This window comes from Anopheles merus, unplaced genomic scaffold (assembly GCF_017562075.2).
Source record: "Anopheles merus strain MAF unplaced genomic scaffold, AmerM5.1 LNR4000259, whole genome shotgun sequence".
Classification (NCBI taxonomy): domain Eukaryota; kingdom Metazoa; phylum Arthropoda; class Insecta; order Diptera; family Culicidae; genus Anopheles; species Anopheles merus.
In genome coordinates, this window is record NW_024427839.1 from 10363 (window position 1) to 29293 (window position 18931).

Below are 18931 nucleotides of genomic sequence, written 5' to 3' on the forward strand. Positions count from 1 at the left end.
AAGAACCTGTCGAAACGCGCGCAGCCCAGCGTCATTACTTAACAGAAGCCGGTTCAAAACGCGCAGCTCCTGTTCATGACGTCATCACTAAACTGAAGCCAGCTGAACACGCGCAGCACGGATGGTACCCCGAGCGCGGTAGGAGGAAGGAAGAACAAGAGGAGGATGAACAGTAAATTTGGAAGGGGGAAAGCGTTCTGCCGTCTACACAGCGGGAGTATGCCAAAACACATGTGGGAAGGGAGAGAGATACTATTCAATAAACAGCATGCGAATGTGTGCTTTAAAGCAAATGTGAACAGCCTCATCATTTCTATAAGTAAACCGAAAAAGGGGGTGGAGGAAACACATTGGTATGCGTGAGTGGCTGACGAAACCAGAACGTTTAGATGTGTGCGTGACGGATGGTTCGGGCGCCTGTGGCGAAGCTCTCGACAAGAGTGCAAACGACAGCTTTGTGGAGAGCTTTGTAGGGAGCTCAGATTACACAGGCCGCCGTCGGTTTTTGCGTCCTTGGGTAAGTTTTTACACTAGCAGCAGCTAAAGTAAAAACATTCAGCACGGCACAAACCGACCTGCACGCACACATTCAAATGCTTGGATTGCTGGTCCTGCTCACGCATACATTTGTATTTATCTCTCCCCTTATATTTTCGGATTGCTGGTTGTAGTAGTGACGCTTTTTCTTTTTGCTTTATGCACACTTTCGCATGCTATTTATTGGACTTCCTCTTTCCACATGCGTTTTGGCACACTCACACTCTATACACGACTGGATGCTTCACCCCCTACAATTGTAGCGGTAACCTTCCGTTACCCTTCCTCTCGTTCCTCCTTCTGCCCTTCTCGCTAGGACATCCCCGACTGGTGCTGCGCGTGTTCAGCCGGCGCCTATCTGGAAATGACGTCACGGGCTGGTGCTGCGTATGTTTAGCCGTATCCTAGGCGTCCTTGAAGTGCGCTCTTCTACGAAAGAGCTGTGATGAACCCTGTTGATGAAAATTAACCAATAATTAATCCATGTTTTTTATAAAAAAAAAAACAAACTAAACAATATTTTGCACATATGATTATAGAAACGCTTACCTTGATATTTTAAAACCGGACAACGTTTACCTTCCGTCGATGGTTTTGCAGGATGTTGGCAACCGTCGATTAACATGCGCGTGCACTATAACTTTTTAGACAACAGGCGTTAGTTGAATGTACTCATTGAAGCACACACGAGGATAAGAAACTTACCATACTTAAAACGTAGACGAGCAAAGTACGGGGCACAAAAAATCACACATCACTCCAACACATCCTTCCACAGTGAAAGTTCTGGACAGACTGAGGATGCCTAACACCCGGATGAGCGCGATAGCACAAAAATCATGTGAGATCGAGAGAGATGGGTAGTCTCGGTTCAGCGGAATCCGCATGCAGATGCATGTGTGTGTGTCACTCGAAGGATATTGGTTTCCCCTTCTCCCGTTTTTCGTTCATAATTGTTTGTCTGGCTACACGATTGGCGTTGTGTCGTCCAAAATCTAGAGAAAGAAGACATGCTCTCTCCCTTTGGCACACAGGAAAGTTTTCCAATAGCTTCGGTTTTGCTGGTTGGGAATGTTTATCGAACACAACTATTCGGTTCGGCTCGGTTAACTTCGGGAGGAAGCCGGAGTAAAAGGGCGCAGACTTTTTCATGATTTTGTATGACTTCGGCTGTTTTAGAATGAGCCTTGATGAGCGCGATGGCTCCGATACAAAGGCCTTCAGCTTTGCTAGCTGGGCTGGTCGTTCTTTTTTTAAGAATCTCGTTCGTTAGTGCTCTTTACCAAACTGTTCGAACGGTGCGATTCTCGTTCATTTTACACGTGCTTACTTGTCGTCAACGGACGGTACAACGGTACAACAAGTATTTGTTAATCTCGAAAATGCGAGTAAAGGAGTACAGGCGGTCCCCGAGATACATGGTTAATGGGGAATTTCCGCGTAAATCGAATCTCGTAATTTCCAGTTAAAATATCAATAATCTTCGTATAATTTTGCAAGTGGTTTTAGGCTCTAAATTAATTATTTGATATGATTCTGACTGAATTGAACAATTTTACACCATTTAAAATGTTTTTTGATATTCGATCAGATGGGATATTATTTGGCAATTGACAATGGTTGTGTCAAATCAGTATAATTTGCTCAAATAATCTGCCAAATTTAGGAAACCGCGTACCTCCGAATCCACGTATAAGAGGTACCGTGTATTTCGGGGACTGCCTGTAAAACAAAAATACTGGCACAAAAACTCATATAAAAACATAAACAGCTTGGATAATCCCATTTCGGAAAAACGGAACACTAGAACTAGAAAGCAACAAAATATAAAATTGCTAGTCACTGATGCATTACCGCATGGAGATGTAATGTCTCCCATCCTCATCAACATTTATATTCACCAAAAAAAATATAAAATATCCAATTTGTCCAATATGCAGATGATATCGTGACCATAGGTAATTGAAGAAATTAACAAGAACTCCAAAATAACCGACAACCATCTTTTAACACTTTTACAAACCAAACATAATCTCTAAACCTTCTTATAAATATTGTAAAAACAAAATATATGGCATTTGGAAAAGGAACCAATAGCATAAACCTCAATAATAGAAACTCTCCAAAAGAAAAAAAAATAACTCATGTAAATACCTTGGGTCTATTATACACAACCAACTAAGATTTAACAAACATATAGAGTACATACAAATATAGCCACTAATAGACTTAACATAATACACACTTATGCAGCAAAATAATATCCAGAAAAAGCTTCTGTAACATTTAGATTAATTTATCGTTTGAATTCTCACATAGGAGCTAAGAGGCCTTACTTTGGGAAGGGGGAAACTCCCAGCTCATGAATAAGGACGTGTAGTCTCATGTACTGTCTAATTAAATCTATGTTTATTTCACGAAAACTCTAGTTTATATTCTTGAACTATTTGTGTTTTTTGGTTGTGTTTGTACATCTTGTGTCGATGTGTAGGTGTATATGATTAATCTATGTCTATTTTGTATTTCTTCCCATTGGTCTGTTTTAGGATTTTATGGTTCTCTATGTATCCTTATGTTTTGCCTTTTATGTTTGTCTTGCAATCCTTCGTGTTTCTAAAACGTTTAAAAACATACTTAAGATTTTATGACCTACGGGTCTTACGTTGTTATCTTACAGGATTCAATTATTGCTACGCATATGCATGTTGCATTATGCAGTCTGTTTCCTATTTTCTTGTCATGCTGTACGGACCTACGCTGAGACATTTTATTGCCTTACGCTTACCGATGCAGTCAAGTACCGGGCCGTTCCAAAATGCTTGTTAATTTACTTACTTGCTTACTTATCCGGCGCTACAACCGCTTTGCGGTCTTGACCTGCCTCATGAGTGTTCGAAACTGCTCACGGTCTCGCGCCTTCGTCTTCCAGTCCGTTATTCCGCCCTTAATGGCGGACGCCTCCACGCCTCTTGCCACCTCAATTTGGGCCTACCACGCCTCCTCTGTCCGGCCTAAAACGGCCTAAAAAGATTTCCCAGGCTGGATCGTCCGTTTCCATGCGTACAACATGGCCAGCCCACCGGAGCCTGGCGAGCTTGATACGCTGGACGACAGTGAGGTCGCCGTACAGCTCGTATATCTCGTCATTATAGCGGCTCCTCCATTGTCCTTCCACACATACGGGGCCAAGTATCCTTCTGAGTATCTTCCTCTCGAACGCGGCTAAGAGGGTTTCGTCAGATTTGGACAACGTCCATGTCTCAGAGGTGTATGTGAGTACCGGAACTATACAGGTACTATATAGTCCCAGCTTCGTCCGTTGCGACAGGATCTTTGAGATGAAATGATTTTTTGCTTGTTTATTTAGGCCAACGATAAAATTCCATACGATAAGTTACAGTTTGATTCTATCCTTGCATTTGCTACATTTATCAGTTATGTTTCAAATACGTTTTTATCACTGTGCTGTTCAAACCGGATGTGTCAAAGACTTAACTATTTATTCTGTGAAATGTGATAGTTTCAAGATGGTTCTGTTATTATATAGTTCTGTATACCAGACAAGCTACACCATGACAGGTATGTTGTTAAGTCGTACGAGTTGACGACTGTACCACCAGACGGGCTCAAAAAAAGCTGCTCAAGTAAAGATAGTTATCAGGCGTAGCAACAGTTGATCACGTACAAATCCACAATTTCAGGCGTTTTGAGATCTAGTCGAAATGATATGGAAAACCATTTCGAGCAAACATTACTAGAGTTGGGAGATCTTTCGTGCTAAAACCAGGACAAATTGACAAATTTAAAGAGTCGCCAACTATAAAACGTTCAATTTAAACGTGTACATATTCAAAACCTTAGCTATTCAACTACTGAATTTTTAGCGCTTAAGCAAACATTCTAAAGCGAATTCTGATGCCTCATGAGAAGTTGAAATAAAAATCGCTTGGTATTCAGCGTGTTAAGTATGGTTTTGATCAATGTCTTTATTAATTACGCTTAACACGCTTCTCGAAAGAATCGCACGCGGCTCGTACGTGGTCCATCGGTATTTCGTCCCAGATCGTGAAATAACCTTCTTAAATTGCTCAAAAGTATGCAGTTTATGTTCACTCTGCTTGTCCAGTGGGTTGACACCGCGTAGACCTGGGAAGCTACAAAGTCTTATCGAGAAAATCAGTCAAATTGCCTCGACACCACGCTTGGACGACATTCGCCGTGTGGGCATACACACAATGCAGTTAATGCTGCTGGCGGATGTGTTGCTCCGTCGCAGCGCCCAACGCCGGTGCTTTACACCGAGTCGGGTATATTTTTCCTTCGTCGACCGGAGAGTGCCTCCGACTATTAAGAAACGAGCGATTCTGAGGTTTGTGTTCGAATGCGCTTACTTTATTTAGGTTTTTATCTCTTATATGCTATTTAGTTGCTGACCGCATATAGGTCAGCTAACTGTAACTATAACTATTTTGATAACAAGTTTATTTATACTTAATGCGACATGTACCTAAGGTTTATGAATTGCGTAAGTTACTTCCTCTTTTGAACCGTGAGAACGGTTGACTACCTGTTTATGTTTGTTGCGTTTCTGAAGCGCGCGCTATTGCTTGAGGCGTGTTTTGCTTGAACTTTGTTTTAACTTGAGATGTTTTAACTTGAAGTGTTTTACTTCGCTACATCCGCATAAATGCTTTTACTTCATAATGAGGTCGTACGCAACATCCCGGCCCCCGTAACTTCTCGTGAGAGGTTACGCTTCTGTTGGTGCCTTAAACGGTGGAGGACGTTGACGTCTTCTATTACATCTTTTAATCGCAAAAATCGCAAATATAGTTAATGGTATGAGCGCGAGCGTTGTTATTATTAACATGTAGTAAATGACGTTTTTAGAAACGGCGGTTTTAAACGGTAGTTCCTTCATTGGCTTAAAATATGTTTTGAACATTTCGTTTTTCTTCACCACTACCGGACGTATTTCCATCGATCTGGTTTCTAATTTACATGCCGGTGAAAGCGTGATAATGCCCGTGTTGTAGGCGGGATTCGTAAGTGTGCCGTTACAATTCAAAAAAATCTCCTGTGGTTGCGCGGAGTAATACAGTATTTGGTTTGGTTGGTTCAACATATAGAATTTAGTAAGAGGTAATTTTATATGCGATATCGAGCAAATTGTTGGAATTGATATGTGCAGGAGTGCGGCAACTATACAATCTGTTTCTTTTCTGATTATGAACTTTAAGCCTAGTGCGATTGCTCTTTTTGGAGCGTGTCCAACTAGAGCACCAGTCGATTGAACGCGTTTTCCAATCCTTGAATTGCACCGTTTTTTCTCTAATCATGTGCACCGGTCGGATTTCTATGTTTGTAGCAAATTGTTCCGATTTGAGGGTTGCTAATGTTTTTTGTTTCAAGAAATCTGGACCCTCTAGCCATATCGAGTGCCCTTGTTTAGGTTTCGTAGCTTCGTCTGCTGGATTGTCTTTTGAAGCTATCCAGTGCCACTGAATTCTTGATGTTCGATGGATAATTTCCCCTATTCGACATGCCACAAATTGTTTGTAATTGCGAGCTTCTGAATTGATCCATCCTAGTACTGTCTTTGAATCTGTCCAATAGAATTCCTCATCTATATTCAGTCTCAATTCCTTTTTAATGGTATCGGCAAGTCTTACACCAAGTATTGCCCCTTGAAGTTCTAACTTTGGTATTGTAAGTGGTTTTGTGGGAGCTACTCTTGACTTAGCTGCCAAAATATTGACATTTACTGCATCACCCTGTATTGTTTTTAGATATACCACGGCTGCGAAAGCCCTTTCTGAGGCGTCTACAAATTTATGCAGCTCTCTGCGACAGTCTCCCTTAATGTTTGAATAGGATCTGATGATCTTAACATCTTCAACAGTTTTTATAGCGTCGAGCCATTCCTGCCATTTTCTTTGGAGGTTAATTGGCAATACATCATCCCAGTCAACTTTCTCCTTCCATAGTTCTTGCATGAGGACCTTTGATTCCGTAGTGAGATTGATGACCAAGCCCAATGGGTCGTAGATTCTCATTATATTTGAAAGTATATTCCTTTTGGTCAATTTTTTATCCTCTAGTGGTGGAATTTTCAGTTTATATCTGAAAGTATCGTTTCTCGTGTCCCAGTGCATGCCAAGAATTTTCTCGTAAGTATCATCCTTGTTTTCGATAAAATGCATCTCTTTATTCGCTCTCCTGTTCTCAGGAATAGAGCTTATCAATTCATGAGAATTTGACACAAAGTTTCGTATAAAAAAATTAGCCTTATCATGAATTGTCATGATTTCGTTTACTGTTTTGGCAGCATCTTCAATACTGGCGAAACTATCCAGATAATCATCTACGTAATGATTATCGGTAATTGCCTTCACCGCCTTTGGGTTTTGTTGTTCGAATTTTAGAGCGTTTTGATTCTTTACAAATTGTGCGCATGCTGGGGAGCATGTCGCTCCAAATGTCATTACCTGCATAACATAGACCTTAGGGTCTTTGTTAGGAGATTCTCTGTACAAAAAACGTTGGGCACACTGATCTTCTTGCTTAACCTTTACCTGGTGGAACATTTCCTTTATATCACCAGAGCAAGCAATTTCGTGTTCGCGGAATCTGATGAGTACACCAAATAAAGAGGTGGTAGCATCAGGACCGGATAGGAGGAATGAGTTCAGTGACCTTCCTTCATTTTTTGCGGCTGCATCAAATACTAGACGAGGCTTAGGTGGAAACTTGTTCTTGTTTACTATAGCAAAGTGAGGAATATAGTTTATCTTCCGGTTATGTTCGAGCAGCTCTCCAGGGGTAGCCTTTCGAGCATATCCTTTGCTTAGGTATTCCGCAATAGTTCGGTGATACCATTCTTTTAATTCAACATCCTTTTCTAATTTTCTTTCTTGTGATTTTAATCTTGTCAGGGCTTGGGGATAGCTATTTGGTAACTGTGGTTTGTCTTCTTTCCAAAGTAATCCTATCTCGTATCGGTTTTCCTTATATGCCAAGGTATCCTTCATAATTTCCAGTGCCTGCTGTTCTAATTTTGGCATTGGCGCTTCGTTCGATTTAACTCCAAACTCTTCAGTTGAGAAAAATTTCTGCATGAGTGACGACATTAATTTTTCATCTTCTTCTTTTTGATCTTTGATTGTAAATAGAGGACTACACTTGTTTATATCATTTTGCCAATAATGTTTTCCTCCTCCGAATATTGTCCATCCCAAACGAGTCTCTTGAGCTACTGGCTGGTTAGGTTTTCCGGAGCGATATCCAATGCTTTGAGTATAATAAGCATGTGGGAGACCTAATAAAACTGTGGGAATGGCATCATAGTAACTTTCTAAATCGATATTTTTGAAGTGTTTGTACATCTTGCTTAATTTCTTAGCATCTACCGTTTGTCTGGGAAGGTCGAGTTCCTTCACCGAGCGTAGATTCTTGATGTTGAGCATTTTATTATTTGGCCCACGTACCCTCAAAGAAACAATTTGACTATGTGGTTCGTCTTGTATGTTTCCATTCGTCCACGATAATTTAAGAGGCATATTGGGCCCTGTTAGTTGCAGCTGTTTTCTTACATCATCAACAATAAGACTTGTTGCTGACGCTGGATCCAACAAGGCAAATGTTTTTATTTCCGCACATTCGTGATATAATGTGATCGGTATGATTTGATAGTAAAGCTTTATGTCCTCTTTGTGGAAGTTTAATCTTTGTGGAGGAATGTATGATGGGGATTGTTCCTCTTTCCTATGGAGCAACGTATGGTGTTTTTGTGAGCAACGTTCCACTCTGCATTGAGCAGGAAGGCGGCAGCTAACTGCCTTATGGTTTTTGTATTTGCAGCAATTAGTACAAATGCCCCTTTGGGTTAACAGTTTCCATCTCTGCCATACTGGCTTATCTATGAGCTCTTGGCATTGAGTTGTTTCATGAGCCCTTCCACATACCAGACAATGATTGTCTTTAGAATACATCTTGGGCTGTAAGTGAGCATTTAATCGGTGCCCTCGAAATTTCTGACCATTTTCATTTGCTACCAACACTGCCGCTAGGTCTTCGGTTGGTTTTATCCATAATGCAAGATCACTTAATGTGTGAATCTCTTGATCATTTAATGTTTTTGCAATCCATTTATTTCTAAGATCTGTTGATAGCCGTGCTATGAGGTCGCTTAGGAGCCTCTGATCATTTAAATATTGTGTTCTCCCCAGTAGATTCATATTATCTACCATATTATTCAACGCGTTAGAAAACTCTATTATTGATGTTGGATTTTCTATTGATATGTGTCTGCAAGCTGTGAGATCGTTAAGCAAAGACTTGTAGACGCTTTCGGGGTTACCATAAAGTTTTTCTAATCGGTCGATAATTTTCTCGAGATTATCAGGACTTAACATGAGACCACTGACTGATTTTAATGCATTCCCTTTTAAGTATCGCTGTAGTCTATTCAGATTCTCCAGCTTTGAAAAATTTCCTTTCTTAGTTGTTTCATCAAAGGCCGTTTTAAATCGAGGCCATAGTTTATAACTACCATCAAATTCAGGAAGTTCCATAAGCGTACTTTTGCCAGCAGAAGAACTAGCAGTTAGTGCGCTTACAAGTCTGTTAATATTTTCGGTAAGCGAAATATTTTCCTCGCTTGTTTCGGGTTTCGGAGCATTATCGCTTAGCAATTGTTTTGTTTCCTGCTTTTTTGGTTCTATTATGATTTGATCTTCAAGAGTCTTCTGCAATCTTTCTATTTCTTCTTCTTGCTGCTTCTGTGATTCTTTGTTTCGTTTTTCATTATCTATCTTTTCCTGCAATAATTTCTCTGTTTGAATTAATGCTTCACGCATTTCTTTCCCATCGTTAGCGGCTTCGTTTAATTCCTCTTGTAACCGCTCCAAATCCTTTTTATTGTTACTACTTTGTTCTAATTCTTTCTCTCTTTTTTCCTTTAATAATTCGCAAAGTCTTTGTGATTCTTCTAGAGCCTTCTTTATCTCCTTCCTTTCTTCTTCAGATTTCTTACATTTTGAACATACGAAATTCTTTGGGGTACTCTTTACCCCCAAACAACTCAGGTGAAACCACCTGTCGCATTCCGTGCAACTGACCTGTTTCCCCCACTCATCTTTGTTAGTACAAAGTTTACAATGACCGTTTGGATTAGTAATGAATTCCATTGTTACTCACTCAGCGTTTGAGATGCTTGTGTTTGCCGTATCACGGATGTCCGCTTGCTGATGATGCTAGTCGATCTGGTGGGTTCTTCTCTGGTCCGATTACCGCTGTATAGTCGTCTCTAGCAGGTTGGATGCTTTCTTCAGTCACGTTATTGCCGGCCCCGCTCTGCTACTTGGAACGTCTGCGATCGCTGTCTGCTGCCTGAAGTCGCTGGTGCACTGACCGTTATCCGCACGCTGTTTGTTTTGTTTGCCGACCCTGGCGATGAGTCGCTGCTTGCTGCTTGGTGCTTGGAGACGCCGGTGGACTTGCCGCTTGTCGCTCGCTGTTCGTTTTGTTTGTCGGACCTGACGATGAGTCACTGCTTGCTGTCCGTTCCAAACCGAGTAAGCCTACTCGTTGTTGTTTAATTCGATGTTTTTAATCAGCTATTTCCATTGAAACTTAAGCTGATTGTTGTTACTCGTTGTTTTTATTTCGTTGTCGCCGACCTTGCTGTGTAACCACCGAATGGTCACTACGTTGGCGTAGCCTTTTGCTGATTTGGCTTTTTGACGTTTTGCCGTTAGTTTATTTATATCGTTGTCGGTACCCTCCGTGCTCTTGGGTTCGCTAACGGTTCTCGGGTTTTGTTTATGATGTCACCTTATTCTTATGGTGTTTCGGCGGTCGTGCTTAGTTACGCACTTATATGCCGTTCTTTTCCACTCCTGGTGTTGATTTTAATGCTTTGTGCACTTTCATTCGCGGTGTTTCGGCGGTCGTGCTGGTCTACGCACCTTGTAGCCGATCTATTTCACTCACGGTTGTGATCCTTACTATTTCACTCACTTTAACTCGCGGTGTTTTGGCGGTCGTGCTGGTTTACGCACCTTGTTGCCTATCTATTTCACTCACGGTTGTGATCTTCACTATTTCACTCACTTTAACTCGCGGTGTTTTGGCGGTCGTGCTGGTTTACGCACCTTGTTGCCTAACTATTTCACTCACGGTTGTGATCTCCACTATTTTACGCACTTTCACTCTCGGTGCTTCGGCGCTTATGTTGGACTGAATCACATGCTATTCACTACGAGGAGGTCGTTAGTTCCTCTCTGGAGCCACCATTAATGCTGCTGGCGGATGTGTTGCTCCGTCGCAGCGCCCAACGCCGGTGCTTTACACCGAGTCGGGTATATTTTTCCTTCGTCGACCGGAGAGTGCCTCCGACTATTAAGAAACGAGCGATTCTGAGGTTTGTGTTCGAATGCGCTTACTTTATTTAGGTTTTTATCTCTTATATGCTATTTAGTTGCTGACCGCATATAGGTCAGCTAACTGTAACTATAACTATTTTGATAACAAGTTTATTTATACTTAATGCGACATGTACCTAAGGTTTATGAATTGCGTAAGTTACTTCCTCTTTTGAACCGTGAGAACGGTTGACTACCTGTTTATGTTTGTTGCGTTTCTGAAGCGCGCGCTATTGCTTGAGGCGTGTTTTGCTTGAACTTTGTTTTAACTTGAGATGTTTTAACTTGAAGTGTTTTACTTCGCTACATCCGCATAAATGCTTTTACTTCATAATGAGGTCGTACGCAACAGCAGTAATACAGTCCGTTAAGTGCTAGGATCACAATTTTCTCCAGAACGTCGGTTTTGTAGAACACGCAGCATTGATTTTCACCTTTTTCTCTATTAATATCAGTAGGAGCTTCTCACGTTTAGATACATCCCCCAAAATCATCACTGACGCGGAGTTTTGGAATCTTGGTATGTTTATTAAGGATGGGGGTATGCTAGCCAACGTCGGTGACCACAACCGATCATATTGGACATTGTGTAGCTGTTTGTGCAAGTTTTCATGACCAGCGTGCCGCAAAAGTAACAGTTTGGCTCGGATCAGCCTCTTTTTCGCTGTAGTTGTACCATTTTGTTGCAAGTTTAGTGTATATATGGGGCTAAAACTGACATTAATGCCGTTACACTAGGGTAAATGTACCAATTATGACTGCAATATGTCATTAAGATACCGATTTTACGCCTGTAAAAATAAGTATTGGATAAAATTTTAAACTTATTTATGTTTTTATGTAGCCTACAATGTGTAGAACACGAGAGTATTTTTTATTTTGACTCAATGTTCAGCGAAACAACAGAAAATTACGATTAAAAATTGTATCTCAAGTTACCAAGTTCCTAGCAATTCGCCATAGCTGTACCAATAATAGTTGTAGGCCAAAACTCGTGGATATTTACACCAAAAATTACTTTGTGACATTGTTTTAACTGAAATCAAGTAAAAATAAGTTCACTGCACCAATATAATGTATGAAGCCACCATTAAATACGTAAAAATAACATTTTAAAACATCCGTTTTCTAACACTGGTTGTATTGATATCCACGCTCAATTAATCTCACAATTGATGAGGCTAATCATAAAAAAATACTTTCGTACACCTTTGACACCGTACTTGGACACACACCCGACAATCTTTCACATCACCTGGAAGCTATACCGAAGCCAGCCACCGTTTCAGCGCGATACGAAGAGGAGCACAGACAATCGGGGTGGTCTGTTGGAATTTGTTTAAATAAAAAATCGTAGCCATAGTTCAACTATCTTTTGGCCATGATACTTCTAGCCAAGACTAGCACTAACTATCGATCAGGGAAGAACAAAAGCGCATTTGGCAATAAGGCGACACGAGCGGCTTCAGATTTCGCTTTCTTCGTGTGAAAGTCATTCAAAGCTGTATTATTTTGGTGAAACTGATTCGATTTCATTATACTGACTTTTCCACTGATTACTGATTTGAACACTTTACAAGAAAATGATGCTTAAAACACAAAATAACACTTTATATTGCGAAAATAACAACGAGAAACTCTGATTTGATCACTTGTAAACTACGCACTACGACCAAAACGACAATTGTCAACAAAGCATCCATAGCATACTGCGATATTTGGTACACCGAAGGTTAGTTGTACCAATTATGGACGTACAAAAAAAAGGCATATTTTCGATGAAATTTTGGTGAATTTTGATGCGTAGTCGTTAAATAACTAATATTTTGCACCAAAATGATGATTTTGAGATGAAATTATGGTTAGGTGCTTGAAAATCGCTAATATCCTACAGTGCTGCTCTTAGCAAAATGGTAAGAGATACCAAAAATCCTGCCAACACATTTTAAAAGGGTGATATTTAACAAACGGAAGTGACCAGCATGGAACTAATGAAGCACAAATGTGTTAAAATGTTCCTTCCGTGGTTTTAGAATGCAAAAAGACTGTTTTAGAGCAAAAATAGTGTTCGTTATAGCCATAATTGGTGCTATAGCCACAATTGGTACACTTACCCTAAGTGTAAATGGTACAAAGCTACACAACGATGAAAAGTTGTATTTGAACTTATTGAACTTATTGTAGAGGTTGATGCATAGCTCGATTGTAGTTCACCATTTTACAAGGTACCAAGGTGGGTTTTGACAGTTAGCACAGACAGGACGAATTACACTTGGACAGTACAAATCCTAACACTGCATTCAATACAACTCATTCCGCGATGAAACAAATGAAACTTTAGATCCTATTGTCAAAATTTTTCAATGTTCCAAGTTTTCTGCATGACCCTCTCTGTATTATATGGACTTTGATTTTGGTATTGAGCTGATTTAAAGCGGTTTGAGCATCTCGCTTTCGAAGCACATTAATTCTAAAACTAGGAACTAAACTTACATTACAGATTATCAAACTTTCTTTTAATAAACACAGTGAAATCTCCCTACGATGAAACTTCAAGGGACCGCCAGCTTAGAGAGATATTCATGTTATGGAAAACTAATGGAGGTGTCGCTATGAATTAACCAATAAACCATAGAATGTACCTTTGACCAAAATTTGTCTCAATTGTCATCCAAAAATTGATCTTAAAGATTTTTGGTTGAATATTGAATTGAATATCCAGCTTAGAGAATATTTGCCTCAGAGAGGCATTCATCTAGAAGAGACATAAAATGTATGGAATATGACGGGACCGTCAAAATCTTCACCTTAAAAAACATTTAATCTTAAAGAGACTACATCTTAGAGAAGCAGCACTGTATTAAAACACAATTTTAACATCACGATCCGATTGTGCAATGAAAGCAATGTGATTAAGAACAAAGAAATGAAAAAAAATCGTAATTTTTATCTGCGAATAACAACTATTTCTACACAAAAACTATTATTTACTACATTTTTATCACCTGTTTCTCATCATTGAAGGATCCAAGTACGGAGCTATCAATTGAGTAGTTGTTTTCGTTATTTGAAGAATTGCAACGAGTTTTTTTATTGCCAGGATAGCTACCGCCGCCTTCATTGCCCAAAGGTGTAGAACCGCCAGATCTCTTATCATCAAAGGTGAGGCTTCTAGTGTCTTCGGTACTTTTTTTCATTTTCATTGATTTATTTTTAGCAACAATTCCCTTTTTAGGCATAACAACGATGTTGTACACTGCACAGTTTCTCAGGTTTAAAGCAATTGGGCAGTCGTCTAGAACGTAAACTACATTAAAAATATTTAAAATAAGCATAAATGATTATTACTTTCAGGTTATTACTATTGGTAAAACTTAACAAAAGCAAAACGCATTTCAAAAAATTTGTATTATTTAAACGAAATTTAAATGATAATGTATAATTTACAGTAAAAGCTACACATAGCAGTAAATAACAAATCACAAATCACTTAATTTTGCTAATACTGGAACAACATCCATAACCCATGCCGAATTTGACAATTGTGCAATTAAAATCAAGGATGTTATGAGAGACCATGAGGTGGAATAGCCATTCTAACAGCTAGTCACTAGATAAGTCATATCCCAAATAACCAAATCGTCCTTAACCCACTGTAAAACCACTTCAAACCCACGTGGTGGTCGATTCAGTCGTTAACCCACCAAATTTTAGAACAATCGGAGCTGCCAGTTCCGATCCGATGTATTTACAGGGTTTTCGAGGATTATATAGACATGTTCAGCGAGATGTAGATTTGTTCAGCCATATAATAGACTCTTTCAGCGAGATATAGATTCGTTCGAGCATATAATAGACTCTTTCAGCGAGATATAGAATTGTTCGGAAGTAGGCGTAGACATGTTCAGCGATTCTGTAGAGCTGTCAGTTGTTTTGTTTATACACTGTGCCGCAGGGTTCAATTTTTCATTCTTAAAAGTCCTAAAAGAAGCTAATAATCATTCCCCAAGCTGTTTAATGCATGAATTAGTTAAAACAAACATATTTTTACGAAAATCGTTTGTTTATCTTCTGATGAGAATGATACAAGCTGCAGTCCAAGGGGTACGAAAGTGACAGCTCTACAGTATAACCGAACATGTCTACACCTACATCCGAACAATTCTATATCTCGCTGAAAGAGTCTATTATATGCCTGAACAAATCTATACCTCGCTGAAAGAGTCTATTATATGCCTGAACAAAACTACATCTCGCTGAACATGTCTATATAATCCTCGAAAACCCTGTATCTTGCCTACCCTTAACTCACCTTTTCCAAATATGCTTTGAGGAAAAGTTTTGTCAAAGGTTGGCTAAGGTCAATATGCTGGACAGGATTTTAACTCCTCGGTTGTTTAAATTCATTCACTTACATCACTGCACTTCAACTTCAGCAATATTATTAGTCTATAAACTATGCACTGACCAGCGAAATGAAAGATTTCATTCGCAAGTAAACAAACACACATATACACATATTACACTGGAATGTTTTACAACAAACCAACTTAAACACACACGTTTAATTGCTACCTTTGCACAATTAAATAACATTTTAACACTGATGAAACATGTTGAGCAAATGAATTAACCGTGCATAAAAAAAATACTTCTACACTTCAACGCCTACTTCCGAACAATTCTATATCTCGCTGAAAGAGTCTATTATATGCCTGAACGAATCTAAAACTCGCTGAACATGTCTATATAATCCTCGAAAACCCTGCATATATACTCATCAATACGAATTATCAATGTGACTTGTCTGTATTAGCGATTGCTGTACTTTTTTATATTTGTTCAAAATTGTTCCTTTTCTAATTATCATATTAAAATAAGCGATATAAGGACATGATTATCGTTAATTTACTCATCCACGGCGGTTAAAACAGGCGTTCAAAATCCCCTCCTGTCATTTCGTTTTAATTTTTCTTCAGAACGGCTGTCAAATTGTTCGGCATAAGGCCACCTGTATAATAAACCCACTTAGGGTAGGATGAAGAACTAGGAACGGATAGCTCGACGAGCTGGTTGACAATATTGTCATAGGGGGAAAAGAATGCCTGTGAAAATTCGTGAAAGGCAATGATTTCTTCCGTTACTTTGCCCAGCGGGTTACTTTTACCGTATTTTCAGTAGCACATCTGTCGGCAGCTAGATCATGCCAGCCATAAAATTGTATGCTTGTTGCGAAATACCGAAGAAATAGCTGAAAAATATAGATATTTAATGGGAAACATCACAAACTTAGAATTATTCCTATCTTGTGGTGTTGTGGCGTACAAAGATGTCGAGGGCGCGTATTTCGGGGCTATTTATCCATTTTCTCCCCACCACCATCGCAACCGTAGTTGCAAAATGGAGTGCACTGTATCCCTACGTCGACTTTTGTCGCAGAACCCAATAAATTCGCACGAAAACGAGAAGTTGCGGGGTTTCACCAACGTAAACAAACGCAATTGTTACAACAGTGCCACTCAAGAAAATATAATATTTTTCCTCTTTTACGTTAACCTACACGGATAGGTGGTTCCTACAATTAAAATTAAAAGCGATCATTTACGCCAGCGCTCGGCTAAGTACGGCCCGCGGGCCAAATGCGGCCCGCCGCAACTTTCAACCCGGCGAAAGGATTTGACTGATTTTGAAAGATGGAATGAAACATTTCGTACACAAATTACTGAAGATCTTTTAGTATACCATATTAAACCATCGTACTTTTTCAACTTTTAATTAAACGGTCCATCATTCCATAGTAGTTTAATTAAACGTTGGAAAAGTACGATGTATCGACCTCGAGGTCAATATCCCCGTAACTTTTGCATGAAAAAATATGTCATTTTAGACTGGCTGTAGAAAAAAAACTAGGAAAGATAATTTCTTTACATTTACATCTGTTCAAAGGGAATTATTTCAGATTACTTGCACAAATATGTTCAAGATATTGCGAATTGCCTTTCGTCAGTTATTAGGAATTTTCACCATGGTAGACGAAGACATGCATGATTTAAGTCATACCTTCGATTTTCATCAATTCCTCCTAAGTTTTCGCTACAAAATTGTTACAGTAGAGTTTTTGCATCACGTTGGCGTAGAAAAAAATCGATGGGACACAGGTGACGGATGTTGGACCAGTTTGCAGAACAGGATGTTATATCGAAATTCTGTCGAAATTCACCTGAAATGATTGCATTGAGTTTCGATGCTTTCGATGCTTTCGATGCTTTGATTGTTGCCTAATAGTGCCAAGATGTTGGCGACCGAAATGCCGAAACGGGTATATACGATGTCCACAAACTTCCGCACGGAGTCGATTTTGGACGCGACGGGGTGCCATTCTTTGATTGCGCACGCTTTTGATTCACTTTTTTGACCATCATGGTTAGAGTTCGACTGATAGAGGTGTCAAATTTTGTCTGCTAACTAATGGGATACTACTACGCAAAGTGCAATTAACGTTTTCAATGCAATGAGAATCAATGCGACGAAGACGAAGTACCTGCTTGCCGGTGACTCAGACCATCTGGGAAGCAGTGTATTAGTTGATGGCGACAGTCTCGAGGTGGTGAAGGAGTTTTGCTATCTCCTTACTTCGGAAAAAGACATCAGCACCGAAATCCGGAGACGCATTGTGCAGAGGAATCGTGCAAATTGTGGGCTTCATCGACTGCTGAGCCACCACGAAATGTGAGATATATCACACATTGATTCGCCCTGTGGTCCTCTACGGACACGAATCCTGGACCATCCGAGCGGAGGATGCAAACGCTCTGGGCGTGTTTAAGCGACGCATCCTCCGGACCATCTTTGGCGGTGTGTCGAGCATGGGGCGTGGAGGAGACGGATGAGCCACGAGCTTGCTGAGCTGTACGGTGAACCGAGAATCCTGACGGTGGCGAAGGCTGGGCGGATACGATGGCTGAGGCATGTCATGAGGATGCCAGACTCATGCCCCACCAAGAAGGTGTTCGACAGCGATCCCCAGTTCGGCATAAGGCGCAGGGGAGCACAGCGAACTCGATGGCTGGGCCAGGTGAAGCGAGACCTGACAGAGATCGGGTGTTAGCATGAATGGGAGGCTGCAGCAGGGACCGAGCATCCTGTAGAATTATTGTTGACTGAGCTATGTCACATCGACGTGCTCTATGAGCAGGCCAACAAGAGAGAGAGAGAGAGAGTAGTGCGGGTTAAGATAAACCCATAAAAAATCGACAATTGTTGTCCATTTTCTAATGTTATCGTTATGTAATATTAACATTATTTTAACACCACAATGAGACTATCAAAATGAAGGTTGCATACGAAATTTAATGATTTATATTTTTGCATATGAAACAAAATTTTAGTAGGTATTATCAATTTTGAACGATACTTAGATGAAACAATTATAGAAAAACAGCAATAATTCCAATCGCATTGCTTGATATCATTTACCAATTGTTGTTTTTAAAAATTATATAATGTAATAATTAAATCACAATAATAGAAAAACCGCATTCTCCTGGCCCGCGACTTTAGATCATTTACTAAATTTGGCCCTTTGCCTCAAAAGTTAGCCGACCGCTGATTTACGTAGCTGCCGTGAATAACATTATATAACAATAAAAAACACAGTCTGTTCCTGAGTACACGGTTTATGCATTCCCGAGGAATCCGCGTAACTCGAATATCCGCGTAAGGCAAGGGTCTATTGTTGTTTCGCGCAACATCGTTGCTCGAAAACATATTGCTGAGGTGGTCTATGAATGTTACAGGCAACATTACGCTTTGACATTGTCTAGCGTAAAAAATTAGCCAATCAACAGCTCAGAGTTTATTTTTTATCATTCACATGTTGAATACTCCACCTGGTCCTGAACCAACAATATAACAACAGTATCACCCCCCGGTGAATGGTACCTTGGAAGCTCAACGCTTGTCAACGCGAA

General features: G+C 40.0%; 1 long non-coding RNA gene across 1 annotated transcript; it reads right to left on the reverse strand.

Annotated features, from left to right (window-relative positions):
- Window positions 1-397: 397 nt before the first annotated feature.
- LOC121601985 lies at window positions 398-2287 on the reverse strand. The gene is made up of 3 exons (XR_006006239.1): window positions 1243-2287; window positions 1087-1177; window positions 398-989 (listed from the first exon to the last, which is right to left on the reverse strand). It is a non-coding gene; the product is annotated as an uncharacterized LOC121601985 (long non-coding RNA).
- Between the last annotated feature and the right edge of the window lie 16644 nt (window positions 2288-18931).